This window comes from Hyperolius riggenbachi, chromosome 1, assembly GCF_040937935.1.
Source record: "Hyperolius riggenbachi isolate aHypRig1 chromosome 1, aHypRig1.pri, whole genome shotgun sequence".
NCBI classification, from domain to species: Eukaryota; Metazoa; Chordata; class Amphibia; order Anura; family Hyperoliidae; genus Hyperolius; species Hyperolius riggenbachi.
The window spans coordinates 320,859,316-320,873,089 of record NC_090646.1 but is presented as its reverse complement, the minus strand read 5'-3'; the positions used below and the strand labels follow the sequence as shown (position 1 = coordinate 320,873,089).

At 50.4% G+C, this 13,774-nt stretch overlaps 1 protein-coding gene across 1 annotated transcript in view; it reads right to left on the bottom strand.

Annotated features, from left to right (window-relative positions):
* GIPC3 (GIPC PDZ domain containing family member 3) overlaps window positions 1–13,774 on the bottom strand; it is a 1,046,927-nt gene that overhangs the window by 537,102 nt on the left and 496,051 nt on the right. The window lies entirely within an intron of this gene.

Sequence of the window (13,774 nt, the reverse complement as noted above, 5' to 3'; positions counted from 1 at the left end):
ACCCCCAACTACTCCTAGGCAGTAGCTTTTCCCGATTCTTTAGGGCAATTCTGTACTCTATGACCCCCCCTCTGCACAATAAAGACATAACTGCTCTGAAATCCTGCGTCTCCGTTCCACTTGAGACAACTTTGACCGACCAATCTGCATTGGTTCAGGTGGAGGCGAAACAGGAGGAGGTGGAGTCATAGGAGGCGCAGCGTAGGACACCATCCTTACATGGTCTCTACCTCGGGTCTGTCTCTGATGGCGTAGCCTACGGTCGATCCTGATGGCCGATGAAATGGCCTCATCAATGGTCTTAGGTTCAGGCTGACTTAACATAAGATCAGAGACCTCATCTGACAACTCTGATAGGAAACAATCTAACAGGGCAAAGGTGCCCCACCTGGCTGAGACTGACCACCTTCTGAATTCAGCCGCATACTCCTCGAACTCCACGGACTCTTGCCTTGACGTAACAACTTCAGCTTTCGCTCAGAAGTCGAGGCAATGTCTGGATCGTCGTAAATTATTGCCATAGCTTTAAAAAATTCATCTACAGAGGTTAGGGCTAAGTCTCCAGCGGGTAGACTGTACGCCCAAGTCTGAGAATCGCCTGATAACAATGTCTTAATAAATGTGACCCTTTGGGCCATAGTTCCTGAAGATCTAGGTCTCAACTCAAAGTATGATAACACTCTACTCCTAAAATTTCAGAAATCAGATCTGTGACCGGAAAATCTTTCAGGTACAGGCATACGTATGTCTGTGCTAGGAGGAGATCGCACTTCATCCACAGCCGTCTGGAGGGTTTGTAAAGACCCGGACAAAGCGTCAATTAACGCCCAGTGATTACCCAGCACTTGGTTGATGGTATCCACCGAAGTGGTAAGTGCGCCCAGACGGTCGGTGTGCGCGTCCATTTGCATTTTTGGTCTGCCGTTCTGTAACGATCGGTGTAACACAGAGAGGGTCTGATTACCGGTGATCTGCAGTATCACCGAGAATACAGATATATACCCGATTATTGATGATCTGCAGTATCACCGATACAGTACCACCGATATCAAGTCTGAGTGCTACCACGTAGTGATCGCAACGGCAGACAACCAGAGAATGACCAGCGCCCAGTATATATAGCAAGGCGCTCTCCAGCGCCTCCCCTAAGTGCTGGACCAATGGGAAATGGTGGAATTGTCAGCTGACCGGCTTGGTCAGCTGACTCCCTTCTGGCTGTCATAAAAGCTCTGCCTCTCAGCACGCGCGTCCTTCTAAACCTTTGTGGACTATCAGTCCCAGCCACACCAGACCTATGCTGTAAACCATCCGCTGTGCTGGGCGCGGAACCAGCTGCACCGCTATCAGAGCATGCAGCGGTTCCTCCGCGTTCCGCCATACTGTCAGATGTAGGCCTATGCGTGCAAACTGCCGTGTCAGACGCGGAATCTGCCGCCTTGTTCTCAGGACATGTGGCGGTTTTTCCGCATTCAGTCATGCCAGCAGATGCAGACCTATGCGCGCAACCTGCCGTGTTGGACGCAAAATCAGCCACCGTGCTCTGAACACTCGCGGCGGCTTTTCTGCGTTTTCTCACACGTCTGGAGGGTTTGTATAGACCCGGACAATGCGTTAATTAACGCCCGGTGACTACCCAGCACTTGGTTGAAGTTATCCACCGAAGTGGTAAGTGTGCCCAGACGGCCGGTGAGAGCGTCCATTTGCATTTTTTGGTCTGCCGTTCTGTAACGATCGGTGTAACACAGAGAGGATCTGATTACCGGTGATCTGCAGTATCACCGAGAATACAGATATATACCCGATCATTGAAGATCTGCAGTATCACCGATAATCAGATATATCTCTAACCTCTGGACACCTGAGTAATATGAGTGTTTGGTGCAACAGTAATACTTTGAGGAGAGCCTCCGTATAGTGGGTGCAAGGCAGTAAGAGATACTGCCCAAAGAACAGGCTCCTTCCAAAGGCCTGAGGCTCCCCAAGGGGAGGAGTAAGGCTGAGAGTGGGAAGGACCAGAGTGTGAGTGACACCAATGGTGGAGTGTCACTGACAGATCTGTGAACTATCTCTAAACAGAGGAGATAGTTCTCGAGGTCGGACAAGCCAGGTCGGCAACAGACAGACAGATCAGATACAGAGGAAAGAGACTGATACGGAATCCTAAGGCAAGCAAGGTTTGGCAACGGAGTATCAGATATAGCGAAGTACCAAATCAGAGATCAGAAGAGAGGTCAGGAAAAGCAGAAGGTCATAACAAATAATCAACAATTGTCTAGTCTATAGGTGTGAGCTCCTTGATCATCAACACCCTGGAACTAGTCTGAAGATATAACAGGATGGTAAAGTAAATTCCTAGTCTTGGGTGTGAGCTCCATAGTCATCAACACCCTGGAACTAGTCTGAAGAATAACACAGATAATATACAGTATTCCTAATCTGGGGTGTGAGGTCCTTGGTCATCAACACCCAGGAATTGGTCTAAAGAATAACACAGAATCTGACAAAAAGGTCTGAGTGCTTCCACGTAGTGATCGCAACGGCAGACAACCAGAGAATGACCAGCACCCAGTATATATAGCAAGGTGCTCTCCAGCGCCTCCCCTAAGTGCTGGACCAATGGGAAGTGGTGGAATTGTCAGCTGACCGGCTTGGTCAGCAGACTCCCTTCTGGCTGTCATAAAAGCTCTGCCTCTCAGCGCGCGCGTGCGTCCTTCTGAACCTGTGTGGACTATCAGTCCCAGCCACACCAGACCTGTGCTGCAAACCATCCGCTGTGCTGAGCGCGGAACCAGCCGCACCGCTATCAGAGCATGCAGCGGTTCCTCCGCGTTCAGCCATACTGCCAGATGTAGGCCTATGCGTGAAAACCGCCGCGTCGGATGCGGAATCTGCCGCCTTGTTCTCAGGACATGCGGCGGTTTCTCTGCGTTCAGTCATGCTAGCGGATGCAGGCCCACGCGCGCAACCTGCTGTGTTGGACGCAGAATCAGCCGCCTTGCTCTGAGCACCCGCAGTGGCTTTTCCGCGTTTTCTCACAGTTTTGTACTCAGGCCTTTATTAATTCAGGCTCTGCAGCTAATTTCATCGATTTAGATTTGGCCTTGAAATGTAAAATTCCAGTTCTTTCCATGGAGAGGCAAATCTATGTAACTGCCATCGATGATTCTCCCTTGCAGAACAAGCAGCCGCCGCTCTCTCAAACTCCATCCCTCATTTGTCACGTGGGGGTTCTGCATAGGGAAGAGGTGCACTTTTATGTGCTAAACATGCCTTCTTCCACTGTAGTTCTTGGTCTCCCTTGGTTACGCAAACATTCTCCCAAGATAGACTGGAACACAGGGCAACTGATGGCCTGGTCTCCTGCCTGTCAAGAACACTGTTTGGAGAAAATTATGTTGTGTTCTGCGGAGATTCAGGTGGAGGGTGCCCCTCCGCAGTATAATGCCTATTCTGATGTGTTTTGCCCACGCTCTGCTGACAAAAGCCCTATCAGACAGCTCATGGTGATTCAGAAACACCTGTAAGGTATAAGGGCTTAAAGAGACCAAAACGCCCTCTATTAAAATGCAATGCTAAATGTAATTTTGCCTTCTTAAAACAAGTTATTTGCAATACCAGCTGTAAGTGAGCAACTGTGGTTTCCCATGATGCATCACTCTCGAACTAACTAAAGCAAGAATTGGCTAACTTAGAAGAAAAAGTGTAAGCTTTCAGCTAATGTAATGAACAGTGGTATCTCTGATGACCAGAATGAGCTCAATCAGTAATATAGTCAGTATTTTATTTAGAGTGTGATCACCTGTGTTTTTTCACAGTAACACAGGACTACTCCTATGTGATAGCCCTTGGCATTAGAGGCTATCACTGATGTCAGAGAGGTCGTACAGGCAATGTCGGTAACGGGTCGGTTAGGTAGCGGTACAGAAACGTCAGGCAAAATCGTAGTGAGTGAACAGGGCGGGGTCGGCAACAATCAGATAGGCAGAGGTACAGAGTCAGAAGGCAATATCAATGTCAAGGTCGGGCCGAGGTCGGCAACAATCAGATAGGCAGAGTACAGAATCGAGAGGCAGAAGGATCGTCAGAAGTTCAGGCAAGGTTCATACACAATAAGGAATACAATGATAATAATTACTATTACAAATATATAATAATAATCCTAGCTTTGTGTGAATCCCTGGGGTCCTGCTGGATCAAACACACTGGGAACTGACTAAGGTCTGAGAGCTTAACCGCAAAGTTTCAGTAACAGCAGACAATGAGCCACTGACAGTCCAGGTCTTAAATACAGAAGATCATACTCCTTAATGCATAAAGGTCCTGTCTCCGGGTACGCGCGCGCGCTCTTCTGACCTGATATACCCTGGAGAGACCTGCTCTGCCGGGAAGAGATGAGCGAGAGGATGCGGCGGGATCCGCCGTGACGTCAGATGCGGGAGCAACGGTCGCGCCGCTCCCTGCTGCAGAGGTAGCGATATCATTCCTGACAGCTAGTAAGCCTTCTTCAGACTTGACTCCTGTATATTGAAAATAGCATAAACTAGCTAAAAAATTAGGCAAAGACAACAGTATCAGTGTGGCCAGGGTTGGATAAGATGTAATGAGGCCCTTGCGGTCCATTTGGTAAGCTGAAGTAGAGAGAGGTCTAAGAAGGTCACTGGTGGACCCCTTGACATTAACTAGGCCACAAGCACCTGTCTAGGTTGCCTGGTGGATGATCCTGCTCTGAGTGTAGCAGTGCTGGGGCTTTTCATCAGCACCTGCCGGGCCTCTCAGAAGTAGAAAAAATAAAGTAGATTGTTGCTAGATAGCATCATGACAAGTCTAACATTGGCGATAATGAATTTCACTCCTCTATGTTGCTATAAGTAGCTGACAAATTTCACCAGGGCAGGTGGAAGCGACAGGTGTTGGCAGGGATGATCTCACAAGTCATTACGAGTAGCTAGCTACTCGAATTCGTGATTCTAATGAAGCGTAATTGCTTCAGGTGTGCAGCTGGGAGAGAGGGGGTTAATTAGCCAGCTGCCCGCCACTTCTATGCGTATCCTACAGCCTCGCACGCGTCCAATGGGACGCATTCCACGACTCAGTACCGCGCACTTCCTGCATCTGGCCGAAGGAGGATGTGCGCAGTACTGAGTCGTGGAATGCGTCCCTTTGCACAAGTTACTTGTTATAGTTAGTTTTTCCTCTCAATCCGCAATCAGCTATTAAGGAAGAAGCTTATAAGGAAGATTCTGCACCAGTCAGCAAGTTTTAGTTTTTATTTCAAGTGGAATTTAACCCTCCAAGCAGTCAGCCGAAACTGCATGATCTCATCTCAGTTTGGGGTGACTAGTGATATTTAGAAGTTAACAACCCATAAATGGATATGTTAATTTCCAATGGGTTGAACCAATGTGTCAAATGAGTCAAACCAATCAAGGTTATTTAATGTAATGTTCCCACCTATAGTCTGTAAATATTTTGTAAATAAGTAATTGATGTATAGCATTAAAAATTGATGCTTTATAATGCTGTAGAAGAGATTTAACGTTTGTCAGACCACAATTCCATCAACATCAAGTGTCAGTCCATTATGCTGCTAAGAATAAAATGGAGATTTTGAAACTTTTCTATAAGGGTTCCTGTTCCATGGCAACACTATAATACAACACTATGATTTTTCCTGACATAAACGGTAGTAGCATTTTACCTTGGTGCCATTTTAAACCCAATTGTCAACAGTGCACATCCATGGCGATACCAGTAGATGAAGGGACACAAAGCAATAGACTAAAATTCCTGCAAGTCACCATCCTTAGAGGAACAAATCATGACAGGAAACATGCCCCCTAATGGAAGATGAGGACTGTTAAGTAGCGATGGCCCAAACACTTTGCTGGTAGAGATGACTCAACCTCAGATTTTGGGTTTGCTAACCGCGAATGCAAACTTCCGCAAATGCTCGCAAACTGGCGCACTCCGCGAACCACAATAGACTTCAATGGGCAGGCGAATTTGAAAAACTACAAACACTGTTTCTGGCCACAAAAGTGATGGAAAAGATGTTTCAAGGGGTCTAACACCTGGAGGGGGGCATGGCGGAGTGGGATACACGGCAAAAGTCCTGGGGAAAATTACGGATTTGACGCGCAGCAGGGTTATAATCCCTAAAGGGCAGAAATCACATTGCATTCCTAAATTGGAGGCATAAAGTGCTTGAAAACATCTTGCATGTGTATACAAGGATCAGCAGGTAGTGTAGGTAGTGTAGTGCTTCACACTGACAGACCAAACTCACTGTGTAACGCACCGCCAACAGCTGTTTGTGTAGTGATGGCCGTGCTGGACTGGTGCGCATGATGGCGAGAGTGCAGGCGATGGCGGTTTTCACGCCCATATGGTCGGGCTGAGGTAGCTCAATGACAGAACAACAGTGACTGTCCAGCTGATCAAATTTGGTCTGTTCACAATGAAGCAATGACCTTATTATCTTGGGTGTGCCCCCCAACACACTCATATAGGTCATTGCTTCATTGTGATACGCAAGCCCCTTCACCGTGGCAAGGTAACTATCACGAAGGGGAATTGACACTTGTACATGCCTTTTGTTTTGTTGTTGCAGCCGCAGTGCAGCCACAACAATTAGGCAGGCATTTGCACGCACCAGAAAAATTACTATTCTTTTTTTTAGAGGCCGCTGCTAGCTGGCATTAAAAATTCGGGAATCCACCTGGAGTCCTGGACCCTGTTGATGGTGGCGGAGAAGGCAGTCAAGCGGCCTGCAGGCAGAGATGCTGTGTGGGGACTGACTTAGTCTTGGGGCAGGCAGCAGCGGCTTGCAGGCAGGCAGGCAGAGATGCTGTGTGGAGACTGACTTAGTCTTATGGCAGGCAGTAGCCCTCCAGGATCCATGCCTCATTCATTTTGATAAAGGTGACGTACTGAACACTTTTTTGACCTAGGCGACTTCTCTTCTCAATGACAATGCCTCCAGCTGCGCTGAAGGTCCTTTCTGACCGGAGGCTTGAGACAGGGCAAGCCAGAAGTACCACATGTGCTAAATCTTATAATGAAAAGTTTCGTGTGTAAGTACCCAGGCTTACAGGAAGTCCTGAAGCAGTCCAGGAAAGTGTGTGGGCATTTCAGGCGTTCCTAAACGGCCATGACGTGCTTGGCCGATATTCAGCAGAGAAACAACTTGCCAGTGAGGGGCCTGATTTGCGATAGCCCGACTCGCTGGAACTCAACACACCTTATGTTTAAACCGCCTGCTACAACAGGAGAAAGCCGTCAACGAATATCTGTACAGCTACGCTCAAAGATCATGCTCTGGGGAGCTGGGCATTTTCTGACTGAAGTACTGGACACTCATGTGTAATGCCTGCAGGCTCATGCGTCCATTTGAGGAAGTGACAAACCTGGTGAGTTGCAGTGAAGGCGCCATCAGCGACTTGATCCCATATGCTTTCTTCCAGCAGGGCCTGGATTAGGGAGCGCAGCGGACTCAGGAGGGCCCCCCATGATAGGGCTAGCCTCCTGTCCAGCAGTGAAGGGGGTTAATTTTGCAGGAGAGAGGGGGCGGAATAGGAGAGCCAGGCGGAGCTGCTGGGGAAGGAAGCTGAGTGAGGGTAGCGAGAGGAAGGGGAGGAGTCAGACAGCGTGCAGGGAAGAAGAAAGTGTGGCTGCTTCTTTTCTCTGGCTCCGTGATGGCTTCCCCGGCAGGCGAGATGGAGGACGTGGATCACCTGCTCGCTCTAGTCAGGAGCGAGGCGGCAGCGCGGGGTCCACAGTGGGTGGCCCAGCAGGTCGAGTCGATGGCGGCAGGCGGCAGCGGCACACAATCTGGCAGGGTGAGTGCGCGCATATCCAGGCCGCCGGAGCGGCTGAGTCCCAGCGCATCACCCAGGGGCACGAGAAGGAGCGGCAGCCCTACGCAGGCATCCCCAGCCCCCCCACCTAAGAAGGGCAGCGCGGCAAAGAAGAAGGGAGCCGGCGCTAAACAGGTTGGAGGGACCGAGGTGGCAGAGGCTCCACGTGCGCAGAGGCCGAAGAGGGGGCAACAATCACAGGCGCAGGGAGAGCGGCAGAATGCGGCAGCTTCACCCGGGCGAAGTGGCCACAGGCAAGGCAATGGGAGCGGAACAGGACACAAGGATCGGCGCATTGACCCTGGTGCTGCCACTTCTAGTCAGGCCAAGGCCCAGCGGCAGACTAAGAAGGCGGCGAGCAAGAAGGGCTCAGCTCCAGCACCACCAGCGAGACGGCACAGAGACACGCCCAGCAGCTCTGAGGACAGTGATGGAAGCACGGCTGCCAGCCCTGGCAGGCCCCCATCCATATCATCACCTCGACACAGCAACGCGCCCAGGACCAGCGGGGGTGCAGGGCACAGAGGGTCGAGCAGAGGGCAGCCAGCGGATGGTGTGCGAACCAGCGACAGACACGAGGAGCGACGCCAGAGGAGTCCTGGACGCGGGGGCAGCAGTGGATCCGCATCCCTTGCGGATGCCGCTTCCGGAAGGTCTGGCGACAATCGTCAAGCGAGCCCGGCGAGGCCAAGGGTGTCGGCTGACCGGGGTGACCATCCGGTGCAGCCAGGTGAGATGCTACCCAATAATAATCATGCATTGATTTCTGTGTCGGGGGAGAGTGAGGTTAGGAGGGGGGATCAGGTTAACGTGATGGGGGTGAGTGGAGCGGGCGGGCTGGCAGCTTCAGGGCAGACAGCAGCCCCTAGTTCACTGCCGGACAATACATCGCCGGCATTGGCACTTATCAATTCACTGTTAGTAGGCATAAGGGATGTGTTACAGGGTTCTACTTCAGGGCATACAGTGGGCCACAATGGTACGCCAGTACAAGCATGGACGGGGCCGGTAGTGCCCAATTTGGCCCCTGCAGTGGCGCCAGCCACTCCGTTGGTAGGGGGAAATGGTAGCCTGGTGACGAACACAGATGTTGCTGGGCCGTCAGTCTCCGGTCAGAGCCCGGCACGGGACAAGGATGCTGATTCAGTTCGCTTGTCTGACGCAGCGAAAGGTGAATTGTATCTGTGTTTTTCGGGGCCATTAGGGCTACATATCAAGCAAGAGGTGAAAGAGAGAATATGGAAAGGGGAGTACGTAGAGATCTTCTCGCTGCTTCCATTAGGTAAGTTTAATCTGGATCGGGTTAAACCCGACGAGAGTAAGAAAGAGGAGGAGGAGCGCAGAAGGTATCGGTTAATACCCCGCACATTTCAAAATTGGCAGCAGGCATTTTCCACCTATGCCAGCATAATTGGGGAGAAAGAGCCTGAGTGCTGTTCTTCCTTGTTTTGCTACCAAGAATGCATAGGCGAGGCCTACAGAATGTATGGGGGCACAGCGTGGCTTCGTTACGACGAGCACTTCAGGCAGTGTAAAGCCATCCGCCCTTCAGTGAGATGGGATCAGAAGGACATTGGCACATGGATGCAGCTGATGATCCCGGGGACAAAGAGCAATCAGCCCTTTCAAGGGGGGGCCAGCGGGTCCGGTTCAGCCGGGCAGCTGGCCTCTAGAAAACCAGGAGTGTGTTGGAAATTCAATGAGGGAGCATGCAGATTTGGTAGCTCATGCCGGTTCAAGCATGAATGCTCTTTCTGCGGAGGCAACCACACGGTTTCAAAGTGCTACAAGAAAAACAAGGGACGTTCCGCAGATTCTACAGAAAAAAGGGAGGAGTCCGGTGAGGGTGGAAAAGATGGAGCTACACCTAAGTAAGTATCCTGATTCAGAGGTGGCGGATTTCCTGCGTAGAGGTTTTTCAGAGGGATTTATCATTCCCAGTTTCGGAGCATCAGGATCTCAACCCCCTTATAGGAATTTACAGTCTGTCGCGTTACGTCCAGAAGTGGTCTCGGACAAGCTAAAAAAGGAGGTAAGTTTGGGACGGATGGCAGGCCCTTTCAGTGAACCTCCTACGGAGGATTTGATCATTTCGCCCCTGGGTTTGGTTCCAAAGAAGGAACCTAACTCTTTTCGGCTTATTCATCACCTCTCGTATCCGAAAGGTTCCTCAGTGAATGACGGCATTGATCCGGATGCCTCTTCAGTCGCATATACATCTTTTGACACAGCTGTCAGGATGGAAAAACGCGCAGGACATGGAGCGTTGCTGGCAAAGAGCGACGTAGAATCCGCCTTCCGGCTGTTGCCTGTCCATCCTTCCAGTTTTTGTTTGTTAGGATGTTTTTGGGAGAAAGGATTCTATGTTGATCGCTGTCTCCCAATGGGCTGCTCTATCTCCTGTTCTTACTTCGAACGGTTCAGCTCCTTTGTCGAGTGGGTGGTAAGGGATGTCTCTGGTCTTCAGTCAGTTATTCATTATTTGGACGACTTCTTGTTCATTGGAAGGAAGGGGACGTCTGAGTGTGGGTATCTGCTGGCAACCATGCGGCAGGTTTGTGCTCGTTTCGGCATCCCTTTAGCGGAAGACAAGACAGAAGGCCCCCAGACCACCATAAAATGTTTGGGCATAATGATTGATTCCATCACCATGGAATGTAGATTGCCTGAGGACAAAGTGGACGACTTGCGTCAAACTATCGCAGGAGTTCTCGAGCATAGGAAAGTCCCCTTACGGGAGCTGCAGTCGCTTCTGGGGAAGCTGAATTTCGCCTGCAGAATTATGCCTATGGGCCGTATTTTCTGCAGGCGACTGTCAAGAGCCACGGCAGGAGTTAGGGCGCCACATCATCGTGTTCGGTTGGTGGCCGAACACAGGGAAGATCTGCGCATGTGGTTAGTCTTCCTGACTGACTTTAATGGTAAATCCATGTGGATGGACGAGACGCGTGGGAATCATGATTTAGAGCTGTTCACAGATGCGGCAGGATCATGTGGCTTCGGGGCATTCTTCTCAGGTAAGTGGTGCGCGGAGCCCTGGCCTGAATCCTGGGAGGCACTAGGTTTCACCAGGAATCTACTCCTGTTGGAGTTATTTCCTATTTTGGTGTCAGTCGAGCTATGGGGCTCGCTGCTGCAGAATAGGAGGATTCGTTTCAACTGCGATAACATGGGAGTGGTGTTGGCGATCAATCGGCTGACGGCGTCATCCCCTCCGGTTGTCAGAGTGCTACGACAATTGGTTCTTAGCTGTTTGAGGTTTAATTTGATGATTTTTGCTGTCCACTTGCCAGGCACTGAGAATGATGTAGCTGATGCTCTTTCTCGGTTCCAATGGCAGAGGTTTCGGAACTTGGCTCCAGGAGCAGAGCGGCAGGGTGCTTCCTGCCCCCGGGCCTTGTGGGAGATACCCGTGGGTGCATAGAGAACTGGATCTCTCAGTCTTTGTCCACCTCGACTTGGTCCGCCTATTCTGCGGTGTGGGCGACTTGGAACGAAAGGTTACGACAAGTCGGAGGTTGCAACTCAGTTGAGGAGCATTTGTTTTTGTTGTTGCAGTTTATGGCGGAAAAGGGAGGAGTAGGAGTTTCTTCGGGGGTATTAGCTAAGAATTTATCAGCATTATCCTTTTGGTTTCAGTTACACGGGTTGGTGGATGTCACCAAGGACTTTAGAGTCCGGATGGCTATGAGGGGACTGCGAGCTCAGCGCACGCAGCCTCGGGATACCAGGCGCCCGGTGACTTTTTGTTTACTGGGTTCCATACTGGATTGCTTACAGTCAGTATGCAGTTCTCATTATGAGGAGTGCTTGTTTGGGGCAGCGTTTGCATTAGCTTTCTTTGGGGCATTTAGGATCAGTGAGTTGGTCTGCCCAAGCAAAACCAAATTGGGGGGTGTCATGTGGGGAGAGGTAAAGCAGTCACGGGAGGTAGTTGACATTTATTTACGCAGGTCAAAGACGGATCGGTTAGGGGAGGGCCGGACGATTACACTGTTTTCGGTACCGGGGTCACTAGCGTGCCCGGTCCGGGTAGTGCAACGTTTCACGGAAATGCGCGCGGGATCAGCGGGTCCTTTCTTATGTCATGAGGATGGAGTGCCACTGACCAGGTTTCAGTTCATAGCAGTGTTTAGGAAGGCGTTAGGACATCTGGGTCTGCCGGCAATGGAATATGCGTCACACTCTTTTAGGATAGGGGCAGCAACGGAGGCGGCCAGGTGGGGGTTAGGCAACGATCAGATAAAAAAGATAGGACGTTGGGAATCAGCTAGATTCCGGTCATACGTCAGGCCCCATTTAATCTAAGGAGATAGTTGTAGTGCATGTTTAGGAGGGATGTTGGTTAGTGTTTTGGTGTTTTTGTTGTTACAGATAACCACGTCCATCCACGTTTAGTATGGATTCTGGGACACTCATACGTTGCTCGGGGTGCTCGGAGAGCCGCAGTGCGGCCGAACGGTCGCCAGCTGGGTATTCCGAGGTCATCAGCAAGTGTCCGATGGATAGGGATTCCAGGAATGCAGTGGATTAAGGTGTTGTCAGAGGTTCAGAGGTTCGTTGCATTGGATAGAGCTCCGGATGTCTTGGTTCTCCATGCCGGAGGCAATGATCTGGCTTCTAAAACAACGAGGCAGATTATGCAGGACATCAAATGTGACTTTATGAGGATTCGGACTACTTTTCCCCGCACGGTGGTCGTGTGGTCAGAAATCATCGGGAGAAGCCGTTGGCGAATGGCACGGTCTGTTGACAAGGTCAACAGGGCCCGGAAGAAACTGAATAGGGAGGTGTCTCGATTTGTGGTAAGGAATGGAGGGGTGGCAGTAAGGCACGAGGAGTTAGAGGAAGATACAGCGATGTTCTTGGGTAGGGATGGTGTGCATCTCAATGACATAGGCATTGACCTTTGGGCTTTAGCTTTAGAAGAAGGCATTCAGAGAGGTTTAGCTTTATGGGCGGCACAAGGGTAAGGTTTCACCCTTGCTGGCTGGTGGCGGGGCAAGGTTGCCGGAGGACGGTGGTTAGGTTTTGGAGGAGTTCACGTGTGTGAACTCCTCACAGTAAAGAGATCGTCTGCAAAGAGTTTTATGGGCATGCAGCTGTCCCCGAGCCGGAGTATGCGGCTGGGGGCCGGTTCTTATAGCTGCATTCCCAAGGTTCTTCTTATTTTATAACCTCCGGTTTTCCTTGCTCCAAGGTTACTGTTTTTACCATTATTTGGTACAAGTTAATGTTTACAAGTTATGTTTTATATTAAAATTTTGTAATTTAAAATTTGAATAAAGTTGGGCTGCATTGGCCTTTATTTTCCATCGTCAATTGCAGTCCGGGTTTTTGTTTAAATAAGGTGGGTTGTGGTTTATGTCTTTAAGGGGACAGTAGTAGGTAATGCCATATCAAGCAGGGCCTGGATTAGGGAGCGCAGCGGACTCAGGAGGGCCCCCCATGATAGGGCTAGCCTCCTGTCCAGCAGTGAAGGGGGTTAATTTTGCAGGAGAGAGGGGGCGGAATAGGAGAGCCAGGCGGAGCTGCTGGGGAAGGAAGCTGAGTGAGGGTAGCGAGAGGAAGGGGAGGAGTCAGACAGCGTGCAGGGAAGAAGAAAGTGCCCACCCACCCTCCCTTTTTTATCGGTTTTGAAAGTCAAGACTGTCGTCATTGCAGCTGGTGGCGGGGCAAGGTTGCCGGAGGACGGTGGTTAGGTTTTGGAGGAGTTCACGTGTGTGAACTCCTCACAGTAAAGAGATCGTCTGCAAAGAGTTTTATGGGCATGCAGCTGTCCCCGAGCCGGAGTATGCGGCTGGGGGCCGGTTCTTATAGCTGCATTCCCAAGGTTCTTATTTTATAACCTCCGGTTTTCCTTGCTCCAAGGTTACTGTTTTTACCATTATTTGGTACAAGTTAATGTTTACAAGTTA